Genomic DNA, 11,714 nt, shown 5'->3' with positions numbered 1-11,714 from the left:
CGGCCTACCAGGGAGTCTCTTTTACCCTTTTATTAGTTATGGTGTGCATTGGGGACAATGCACAATTTTAAGTGTGGGGTGAGGAGATTGTCTGGGTGACTTTCTATGTTATTTTAGTTGTGTTAGTTTAATTGAATAATATTTTTTAAATAGAAAAGATTGGACTTTTCCCTACGATGGATCTATTAGAAAATTTTCTTGAGGGATTTAAGTCTAAAGAAAAAAAAAGATTTTCTTTGTAGGTAGTGTAGTAATTCCCCCTTAGTTTTTCTTTAAACCGCGGTTCTTTTCCAAGGGTTTTATTTAAACCGGGTGTAGTTAGTCTCCTTTTTTTAGGAATATGAGCCATTGCATTGTGTTTTGAAATGAAGCAATATCTCTTGACTTTGTTATGCCTTGAGAATAGTGAGTACTTTGGTTGTGATGCTTAGACTCAGTTTTTGACTCTTGTATAAGTACCTTAAATTGTATGATTTTAACTTTGCTTAACTGCTTTGACTATAGTGTCTTGATGAATCCAATCCTGAGTGAGTTATGTGACAAATGTGTGTGAGGTTTGGGTATTATTCTGTGCATTTCTCTTGATGCCTAGAACTTGCCATGTGTGCTTGCAAAGCGAAATAGTAGTTTTATTCAGTCTAGGAAGTGATATAAGCATTTCTTTGTTGAGCTAGATATGTATATTTCACCCCGCCTAATTATTATGCATCGTAGTTAACCCCTTTAAGCCTGTAATCCTATTTCATTGGCAACCACATTATAAGCCTTACTCATTTGTTTGAATTAACCATCTATTTGAACCATTGTAACCTCTCATGAGCACTTAAATTTTTTATGAACTTTATAAAGGTTAAAGTGTGGGGTGGTTGGTTTGGCTTTTGAGTGGAACTAATTAAAAAGGAGAAAGGTGCACTGTTTTGAAAAAGTAAGAGCCACTTGAATTGAAAAAAAATATAGTTGGATTGTTGTGAAAAAAAAAATCTTTGATAAGTGGTGGCTCTTGATGTAAGTGTGCTTAAAGAAGAATGGGGTAATATACATTGATGTGAAGGTTGAGTTTTGGTTTGACATAAGTATGAGGTTTGAATGTTAAAGTAAATGTATTAAAGTGCTTAGGGAGGTGTAGTCGCTATTATATCTAAATGTATCGTACCCGTCCCGTAGCCTATATTACAACCAAATAAAGTCCTAATTGATCCTAGATTGAATGAGCTCAATTAGTAGAGTAATATACTACGGGCAAGCCTATGGTGCATTTTTTGTGGCATATGAATGTTATTTCTGAGAGTGAGTGAATTCTTTCTATCTTGAGTTCCTAAGTGTTCTTAAATTTTATTGTGTGGAACTACTCTCTTTTGTTGTGTGAGGGCACTTGATTCATGAACCAAAGGTAATGTTAGTGACCTCTATGTTAGAGTAAATGGGTGAGTTGTCAATAATACGTGGTACTTCTGAGTCAAATCTTAAGGTGAAGATGTTATGCTTTTGTGCTTAATCTATTTTAAATACTCTTGGTGTGATGAGTTAGGAGAATTGTTTTAAAAAGTCGTGTCTATAAAAAAAATGCAGTTTGATTGCTCGAGGACGAGCAATGGTTTAAGTGTGGGGTGTTAATGATTGGCTATAATTACATATTTTAGTCGCTTATTACACTCAAATTTACTGCATAATTGAGTTTGAGCTTTAATCGCTAGTGTCTTGCACTAATTGTGTGTTTTTTGCCTTGTAGGAGTGATTCCGAGCTATGTAGATGTTATGAAATGAATTCAAGTGATTTGGAGCTTTGAAGTCTGAGTAAAAGTGTAACGACCCGACCGGTCGTTTTGAGCTAATACACTTTGATCGCCAGTTTTCGGGCATTACTTGCCCCGTATGATGTATTATGACTGATGTAAATCGTGGATTTTGGTTTTCACGGAAATCGGTATGAGTTTGAAAGAACAGTCTCAGTTGAAAGCTTTGAATTTGAAAGGTTTGACCAAGAGTTGACTTATTTGTATATGAGCTCGGATCAAAATTTTTATGATTTGGTTAGCTTTGTTGGATGATTTGTGACTCAGGAGCGCGATCGGAATGGGTTTTGTAGTTGTAGAGAAGATTTAGGCTTGAATTGGCGAAATTGATATTTTGGCAATTTTCGGTTGATAGGAGAGATTTTGATATAGGGGTCGGAATGGAATTCCGAGAGTTGTAATAGCTTCGTTGTGTCATTTGGGATGTGTGTGCAAAATTTCAGGTCATTCGGATGAGATTTGGTAGACTTTTTGATCGAAAGCATAATTTAAGAGTTCTTGGAGTTCTTAGGCTTGAATCCTATGTTAAATTGGTGGTTTGATGTTGTTGTAAGCATTCCGAAGTGTTGAACAAGTTTGAACGATGTCATGAGATGTGTTGGTACAATTAGTTTGAAGTTTCGGGGGTCCCGGGTAGGTTCCGGGATGTTTTAGGCCGAAAATCATAGCTGTAGCAGGTCCAGGAGGGTTGCAGGCCTCGGAAACCACCCGCGCTGTCCGCACAAAAAGAAGTGCAGCCGTGGTATGTGCTGTGCGGACCACACAAAAAGAAGTGCGGCTTGTGCGGTATCTTTTAATGTACAAGGTATTTCGAGATGATTCAAAAACAAAAGTTGTAACCCTTCATGTCTAGTATCCAGAAAGATAAAGATATCGCAATTTGAACATATGTAGAAATAGTTATGGCCAAAATACTGAAGCCTGTCACTGTAGAGGGAGGCCTGTACAGCCGCGGTTATTTTTGCGCGGACCGCACTGGCTTGTGCGGACCGCGGTCGATTTGGTGCGGCCCGCGGAGGCTGAAATCTAAGGGGTACTCTATAAATACGAGGTTTTGGATTTTATTTAATATTTTGACCTAGAGAGCTTGGATTTTGGCGATTTTTCGAAGGTTTTTCAAGAAATTCATCGGGATAAGTAATTCTAACTCAGATTTGGCTAGCGTATATGAATCTATCATTGAATTCATCATTTAATTCGTGATTTGGGATGGAATTTGGGAAGAAAATTGTGAAACCTTTTAAAAATATAAAATGATGATTTGAAGGACCAAATGGTTTCGGAATTGGATAATTTTGGTATGGTTAGACTCGTGAGGGTATGAGGATTCTGAAAATGTAAATTTTACCCGATTCCGAGATGTGGGCCCGGGGCTCGGGTTTTTGTAATTTTGGGAATCGTGCCCTTTGTTGATTGTTTTCGCTTGGATTTTGTTCCCTTAGCATATTGTGACGTATTCATTCTGATTTGGATAGATTCGACGCACGTGGAGGCCGATTTGAGGGGCAAAGGCGTCGCGATCTAGAGATTTCGCCGGTTCGAGGTGAGTAATGACTGTAAATGATATCCTGAGGGTTTAAACCCTAGATTTCACATTGTAGTGTTATATTGAGGTATGACACACTCTTGATGATGAGCGTGGGGTCATTTACTGCTGGGGATTGTGGCTTGGTCCGTCTTGGTTGATAATTTTACCGCGTATTTGACTGAAACTTATTTGTGATCATTATGTTTGGGCTGATTGCCATATTTGGGCTTCGTGCCAGCTATTTGAACCCTTCGGGGACTGTTGTTGATATTTCCCCGCTGTTTTGATTTTATACTTGAACTCAGTCATGTATTTTCCACTGTTTTCAAAACTCAGCCATGTTTATTTTCGCTTTAACACTTGAGATGATATTTCCAATACTATTTTGGGCTGAGCATCATGATTTACTGCTACCCGAGGGGCTTATGTGATTTTTGACTGAGTAAGGCCGAGGGCCTGTATTGTGAGGATACTTTTGGATCGAGTTGCACGCCGCAACAGTGAGATACTGATTTATATGAGGTCGAGGGCCTAGATTTGTTGCCACGAGATGGCTTGATATTGTGCTTGGGCCGAAAGGGGCCTTCCCGGAGTCTGCACACCCCCAGTGAGCGCCGTCGACGATATAGGAATCGGGTTGCACGCCGCAGTGGTATGTGGATCGGGCTGCACGCCGCAGCGGTGCTGGTACTGTTATATGTGTTTACTTTATTTCATTTGTCTGCCATTATCTGTTGTTGTGCTACTTCATGTGATATCTATTTGATTGCCTGACACTATCTGTTAATTGAGTGTTGTGCCTGAGGGGCGGATTTTCATGCTTATCTGCACTATTTATTTTGCATTCATTTGCGTAACTGTTGAGAAAGTCATTTCAAAAGAGGTTTAAACTGAGCTAAGATATTTTTAAAGATTTCACAGCTTCACTATTTTTCTCAAAGGGTTTTTCACTGCTTCTCTATAGCATGTTGGTTGCTTTACGTGATTTCTTACTGCTTAGTTGTTATTTACCTTTGTTACTCACTGAGTCGGAGTACTCACATTACTTCCTAAACCTTGTGTGTAGATGCAGGTATTTATACGCCCGGTAGCGGGTTTTGGTTGATCATAGGCAGAGTTATCGGAGTTTAGCGAGGTGGCTGCCGGCGTTCGCAGCATCGCTTTTCTCCCTTGTTCATTATTCCTGTTTGTATAATCTAGACCTCGTAGTTGTATTTACACCCTAATAGATGCTCGTGACTTGTGACACCCCGGTTTGGGCTGTGTCGGGATGTTTTCTTCTATTGTCATCGTTATTTTCCGCAAATTATGGCTATTATATCATGTTTAGAACTGTTTATGATATTTAACTATTTAAAAGAAGTGCTTTGTTTTGGTCTGGCTGGCCTTGTTTTTATGAGAGGCGCCATCACGACCGGGTTCAAAAATTGGGTCGTGACAAGTTGGTATCAGAGCTTAGGTTACATAGGTCTCACGAGTCATGAGCAGGTTTAGTAGAGTCTCGCGGATCGGTACGGAGACGTCTGTATTTATCCTCGAGAGGCTGCAGAACCTTTAGGAAAACTTCACATTCTTGAATTCTTATCGTGCGTCCTTGATTCAGCTTGAAAAGTAACTTTTGAAATTCCTTCCACACGTTCGTATGCGCCCATGAGCGCTCAGTATCAGATGTGCATCGATGACTTGTGATTCCCCGATCGAGGGGCGAAATATAATCTCTACGAGTTTGATGTGAGGGCCAGTCTAGAGGACTTGAGGCCGGATCTTTGCCTATGGCTTGAGCACCGAGGTGCTGATTGTGTGAGCAAGTGTGTTGCATTTATATGTTTAGTATTGTCTCTATTAGTGGAGGTGATGGCTGAATAACTGTGTGGTGAGTATGTTAGTACTGCGAGATGTATCTATACAACTTAGAAGTAACTAAGAAGGCCAGCTGGAGGATAGAAGAACTATTAGGTGCTTGAATTCCATCTTGATTCGAAGTATAGCCCTGAGTTATGGGCGCATGAAAGATGTTTTCATGTTTCCTAGTTGGGAGTGAAGTAAATTTCATATTGCGGTATGAGTTCAAACTCAGGAAGACTAAGTGACTGCGTAAAGTTTATGTCAGTGGAAGGTATACAGGAAAGTTAGCAAGAGGAAAAGCAGGTAGGTTATCTCCTGCGGAGTGTTCTGAGGTTATGTGATCCTCATGTAGTCCGTTAGAAGATCTCATTTACAAGTGAAATATAAGTGTTGAAAAATTAAAATTTGAGCCGCTTAAGAGAGTAGGCTTGACCGTTACGAGGATGAATGCGAGATTGGTAGAAGATTCAAGTACTAGATGATCTGTGTTTTTACAAGCTTATAAAAGATTTGAGTTTAATATCACTATGGTATTGTGGCATCAATAGAGTATAAGTGTTATGAGTTATCGAGTGTGTTTTGATCTACGGTTTCGAGCCAAGTAGAGGAGTCTGCTGTTGATCTGTTGATTGCACGGATATGTGCTATGTTGGTTCCAGTTTGAGGTGCACTGGTGAATCAGTTATGGCTTAAGGAGATTGAGACCGAGGATGTCTTGAGTAAAGGAAAAAATATTTGACAGAGGTTATGTTATGCTTCATAGGTGTATGAGTATCTCATAGTGTCTTGAGCTGTTGTGGTAATGAATGCTCAGTTCATAGAGCAGGAAGTGGCTTGGTTGTCCTAGGATGAGGTTACACCCTGCGGTGTCGGAGTGTTATTGAGGCACGGATGGCTCGGTTCGTTTGGTCAGGCTAATTGTAGTTTGAAGAGAGTGATTGACTCTCGAGAATGGTTCTAATGTGTTCGAGGTTTTACATATAACAATTGGGTATTTTTAAAGTTGTATATGTGATTAGAAAATGAGTTTTCATTGGAAGATGTCGAGACTTATGGTATTTTCTTTATAAATTACGAGATTCTATGTACCAGTACCAGGAAGGTAAAGGTAACAGATTTAGATTTGCAGGAAGTCTCGTCAGAGCAAAGTATCTTGATCGTGGTGCTTGTGGGAATATCTGAGGAAGTATTCAGCGGTTTATGAGCCTTAGACGGTGTGACTTTATGCTTGGGTCCCGTGTGGTAAGTCTGGGTTGAGGAATTGTGATGTTATATCAAGAGAGAATATCAAGTTGAGAATGAATTAGAAGGAAATTTAGATAAATGGAATAGTTGGCTAGTAGACGGAATCGGTATGGTAAGGATATGATTAATTCTGTGTGTGTGTTTGAGGTAATGGGTTCTCGCAGGTGATTTGCAGCAATGCTCTTAAGTTTTGATGGCTTTCTTAGCTTGGTCGAGTTAGAAGGATTCGGTCCTTACATGTCTGATTTGTGCAAGGGAAAACTCGGAAAGTTCTTGACTAGTGAGTACGTAAATGTTTGTGGCTAGGAAAGAGGATGAAGTTCTCATGTTATTCTAGGATGGTATGGTACATGCGGTATGTTGTGGAGAATTCAGAATTGCATGTGTAAGGTTACAGTTCAGTTCTGAGCAGAAACTCATAAAATTCTTAAGTAGCACGGGCAATTTCAGATGATTTGAGAAATGATCTTCGGATGATTAAAGAAATGGTAATGCTAACTGAGGTGATTTGGCGAGGGTGTATGTTTTAGGAAAAGGGCAATGTGATTAAGTTGATGGCACTTCGGTAGTATTGCGGCACTTTCTGGCTAGATCGACTGATGATATTCGAGTCTGCTTGGTGGCACAGAAGAATTTTAGAGTATCTCTCGTGAAATGATTGGGTATTAAAGGTGTGGCATATATTCGGATGGCGAAATTAGGATCGGATATGGTGATTCATGGGCCGTGTGGATTTGGAGACGGAAGTTCTCATATTCAGGCTATGTTGTGATTGTGGATCGTGTGTATCGGCACTGTTTAGAGACTATCGGGATTTGGAGGTTCGAGTGGATCTTTCTTTGTTGGTATGTTAGATGTTGGACGTGATATTGGGTTCAGACTAGTTGTCTCCGTGTTGCGTTATTCTGGGCTATTGCGCTAAGGCGGCACTATTGGCTATGTCAGAAATGCCACGGGTTGAGTGGTAAGGTGCGTCGGATTATGTTCTAGTGGAGTGGTTTATATTTCGAAGATTGTCTTTCTTAATTGGGCCTTCGTGATGGATGTCAGTGTAGAGGTTTCTACCATTGATTCAGTTTCGGTGTTGAGGGACTTTTCGAATGTGCTTTTTGTCCGGGCATGTCGCCGACGTGGTTAGTGATTTCGATATTGATTTGGTGACGGGCACAGTATCATATGGCTCCGGCGGGAGTTATAGTAGTGGAAGGAGCAGCTTCAGGCTTCCTTGATAAGGAGTTCGTTGGCAGGCCAATGTGGATGCGTGTTCTAGCTAAGTCGGCTTAGTTGGCCCCAAACTGTATTGTTGAGGGACAAGCTGATTCGACCGTTATTGAGCTTACTAGTGATCTGGGAGATCTATGAGTTGCCTTTCTGTGTTGCGAGACATTATGATTTGTTGGTTATGGGCACATATGGTGCGGTTCTATTGGGGTTCATAGTGGAAGTCGAGCGGGAAAAGTAATTGGGTGTTGCTCGGTAGATGGCATATCGGTTATGTCCTATCGGGTCTGCGGGGTATATGTTACTTGTTTCACCGTGGGTGTAGTGACTTGCTTTGGTTCCAGGCATCAAATTTTGCGTGGTTGTCAATTTCGAGCATAGTGACTTGAGATGTTTTCATGTGGAACAGTGTCGGAATATGATCGCGCATTTGCAGCGAAGCTATGTGGAGATATGACTGTCGCGCCCCCTTTTTTCTATAAGCGAAAATCGGGCTTGTGACATTTGGGAGGACAAACAGAGACATTACTCCTGAACGGATTAGCCAACTTTTTTAATGCCGGCTATTTGAACCCTTCGGGGACTGTTGTTGATGTTTCCTCGCTGTTTTGATTTTATACTTGAACTCAGTCATGTATTTTCCACTGTTTTCAAAATTCAGCCATGTTTATTTCGTTTTAACACTTGAGATGATATTTCCAATACTATTTTGGGTTGAGCACCATGTTTTACTGCTGCCCGATGGGCTTATGTGATTTTTGACTGAGTAAGGCCGAGGGCCTGTATTGTAAGGTTACTTTTGGATCGGGCTGCACGCCGCAGCAGTGAGATACTGATTTATATAAGGCTGAGGTCCTGGATTTGATGCCACGAGATGGCTTGATATTGCGCTTGGGCCGTAAGGGGCCCCTCTCGGAGTCTTCACACCCCAGTGAGCGCCGTCGATGATATAGGGATCGGGCTGCACGCCACAGCGGTATGTGGATCGGGCTGCACGCCGCAACGGTGCTGGTATTGTTCTATGTGTTTACTTTATTTCATTTGTCTGCCATTATCTGTTGTTGTGCTACTTCATGTGATATCTATCTGATTGCCTGACATTATCTGTTAATTGAGTGTTGTGCCCGAGGGGCGGATTTCCGTGCTTATCTGCACTATTTGTTTTGCATTCATTTGCGTAACTATTGAGAAAGTCATTTTCAAAAGAGGTTTAAATTGAGCTAAGATATTTTTAAAGATTTCACAGTTTCACTATTTTTCTCAAAGGGTTTTTCACTGCTTCTCTATAGCATGTTGGTTGCTTTACGTGATTTCTTACTGCTCAGTTGTTATTTAACTTTATTACTTACTGAGTCGGAGTACTCACATTACTCCATGCACCTTGTGTGCAGATGCAGGTATTTATACGCCCGGTAGCAGGTTTTGGTTGATCAAAGGCAGAGTTATTGGAATTTAGCGAGGTGGCTGCCGACGTTCGCAGCATCGCTTTTCTCCCTTTTGTTCATTATTCCTGTTTTTATAATCTAGACCTCGTAGTTGTATTTACACCCTAATAGATGCTCGTGACTTATGACACCCCGGTTTGGGCTGTGTCGCGATGGTTTCTTCTATTGTCATCGTTATTTTTCGCAAATTATGGCTATTATATCATGTTTAGAACTGTTTATGATATTTAACTATTTAAAAGAAGTGCCCCGTTTTGGTCTGTATGGCCTTGTCTTCACGAGAGGCGCCATCATGACAGGGTTCGGGAATTGGGTCGTGACAAAAAGCCCCAAGGAATTAAGCCTGGATCATATTCGGGGATCAACGGATGATAGAGCAACAAAACGAAGAATCGAGTAGGCATATTGTGCACTGTCTAGTAAAATACACATAACATTTTTCTCATAACTCTATTTGGGCTCCACAATATATGGTTGGAAAGCTAACTCAAACGGCTATAACATCCATGTTTTACATTTTTCCAAATTCAAAATGGAACAGGGTGGAAAACGTGGTCGAAACTGCGACCGTGGACCTGAGGCGGGCTGAGGCAGTACACTAGGAAAGTACCGCACCCGGGCCGCGGCCGTCCAGGCCTGGAAACTTGTCCTTGTTTGCGTAGGAGAAGGTATAATAGTTTGGGCCCGACCCTACTTGGTATATATACATGGAAAAATGGTATTTTGAGAGGAAGAGACCAATTTTTGACACAAATTCGACCTAAGGAGGCAGAGACACAATAGGAGCAAGGCGGAGAATTCTTTTACGAGTTTTTCCTTCCTCTTCCTATTTTTTTCATTGTTGGTTATGACTTTTAGTATTGTAGTTTTACATACTATTATGAATAGCTAATTTTATCTAGGGTTTTGATAGAACCGTTTGTAGGATAAATTCTTGTTATGTTTTTATATAATTGAGCCGTTGAATTTCTCTACTTGTTCAACTACGTGTTTGTTGTTGTTGATTGAATGACCATCAATTGACTGTGCCTATTTAGTTTGTATTGCTCGAGAGAGTACATATATAGGTAGTTGTTGAACAACACCACTTCTAACGTATGTGATAAATCAATATAGTGGGTTTAAAGGCAGGTTTAGAAATAAAAAAGCCTTGACGTGGTCATAATGAGTGGTTAGATAAAGCCAACTAGCGTAGTTCGAGAGAATATGTCTAGTAAATTGTTGTAGTTGCTCGAGAGAGAATTATGACATCTAAAGTGCTCATGATCAGTAGAGAATACATTGGTAAAATTGTAGGGAACATAGCTAGAAGGATTCCGACAATTGGGAAAATCATAACTCTAGACCTTCTTAATTTAGTCTCCAACCCTTTGTCTCGTTAGTTGATAATTTTACCGCTTTCTAGTATTTGCTAGTTAATTAGTTATATAAATCTAAATCTTTATAATATAGAAAATTGTTCAAACTTGTCTTTTTAGTCATATTAAACAGATATAGCTAAGCCTTAGTTCTCTGTGGGATTCGACTCCAGACTTTTAGACCGGATTATATTTGCAGCGACCGCTTATTCTTTTTAGGACTAGAGTTGGGCGTGATCACCCGACAAGAGATGACTCCGGCAGACGGAGGGACTAACTGTATTGATCAAAATCTGACCACTATGGTCGACCCAACTGGGATCCCGCCCAAGCGATGGGACGGTGAAAGACGTCATGACTTGATCCAAACCACATACTCACAATGCCCGCTAAGTCAAAGAACAATACTCAGGGAACGACAAAAATGGACGCGGTATGAAAGAGCATTGACCCAATAACATAGCAAGAACTCCATGACTATATATAGGGAGGGAACCTTCCTAGAAAATGAGGGGTTTTTTCTCTTTTTCCTCTCCTCTGTAATCTTCTTAGCAGAAAGAAGACAAAACGATTTTTCCAAACATTATGTAAACTGATTATCTCCATCGATTGGAGGGAGAAGAAATGAAAAATATCAATAAGATTGATCGCCTCTATTTTATCTTATTCATCATTTTGTGATTTGTTTATAGATTTGAAGTTTATTATGCTTGACTAAGATTTACCCCTTTATCTTCATTAATTGATTTAACCAAAAAATTTCAATATCTTTTTGGGTCAAACAGAGACCTTACTCCTGAACGGATTAGCCAACTTTTTTAATGCGGCGAGGTACATGGTGGATGCGTATAAAAAAAGTTATTTATAATAAAAATATTAGTAAGGAACTTCGTGTATATATAACTCAATTGTCATCTATAAGTATTTACACAAGATATTCGTCTATATTTATTCTTTAAAAATAAATTTTTCATTGGACAAATTGGTATTCAATTAACTTTTTAACATTTAGGACTTTCAAATCAGCTAATATTTTGACTATTAACTCTTTTCTTATTTAAATTTTGAACTATGTAAAACTCCTAATGTTAGCAATTTAAATCAAGGAAGATTTTACTTATATAAAAATGTTTCCCTAATGTTTTGTTGATCTAGACATTTTTAGTTACATCAATTCCTAACTAACTCCCATGTTAATGTTTCTCTTATAAATATGATCAAATATTTACTCGATGATTTTATAATAGCTTATTTAACAATCATGATTAGTTATATCCAA

Source organism: Nicotiana sylvestris, chromosome 11 (genome assembly GCF_000393655.2).
Source record: "Nicotiana sylvestris chromosome 11, ASM39365v2, whole genome shotgun sequence".
NCBI classification, from domain to species: Eukaryota; Viridiplantae; Streptophyta; class Magnoliopsida; order Solanales; family Solanaceae; genus Nicotiana; species Nicotiana sylvestris.
This window is presented reverse-complemented; position numbering follows the sequence as displayed.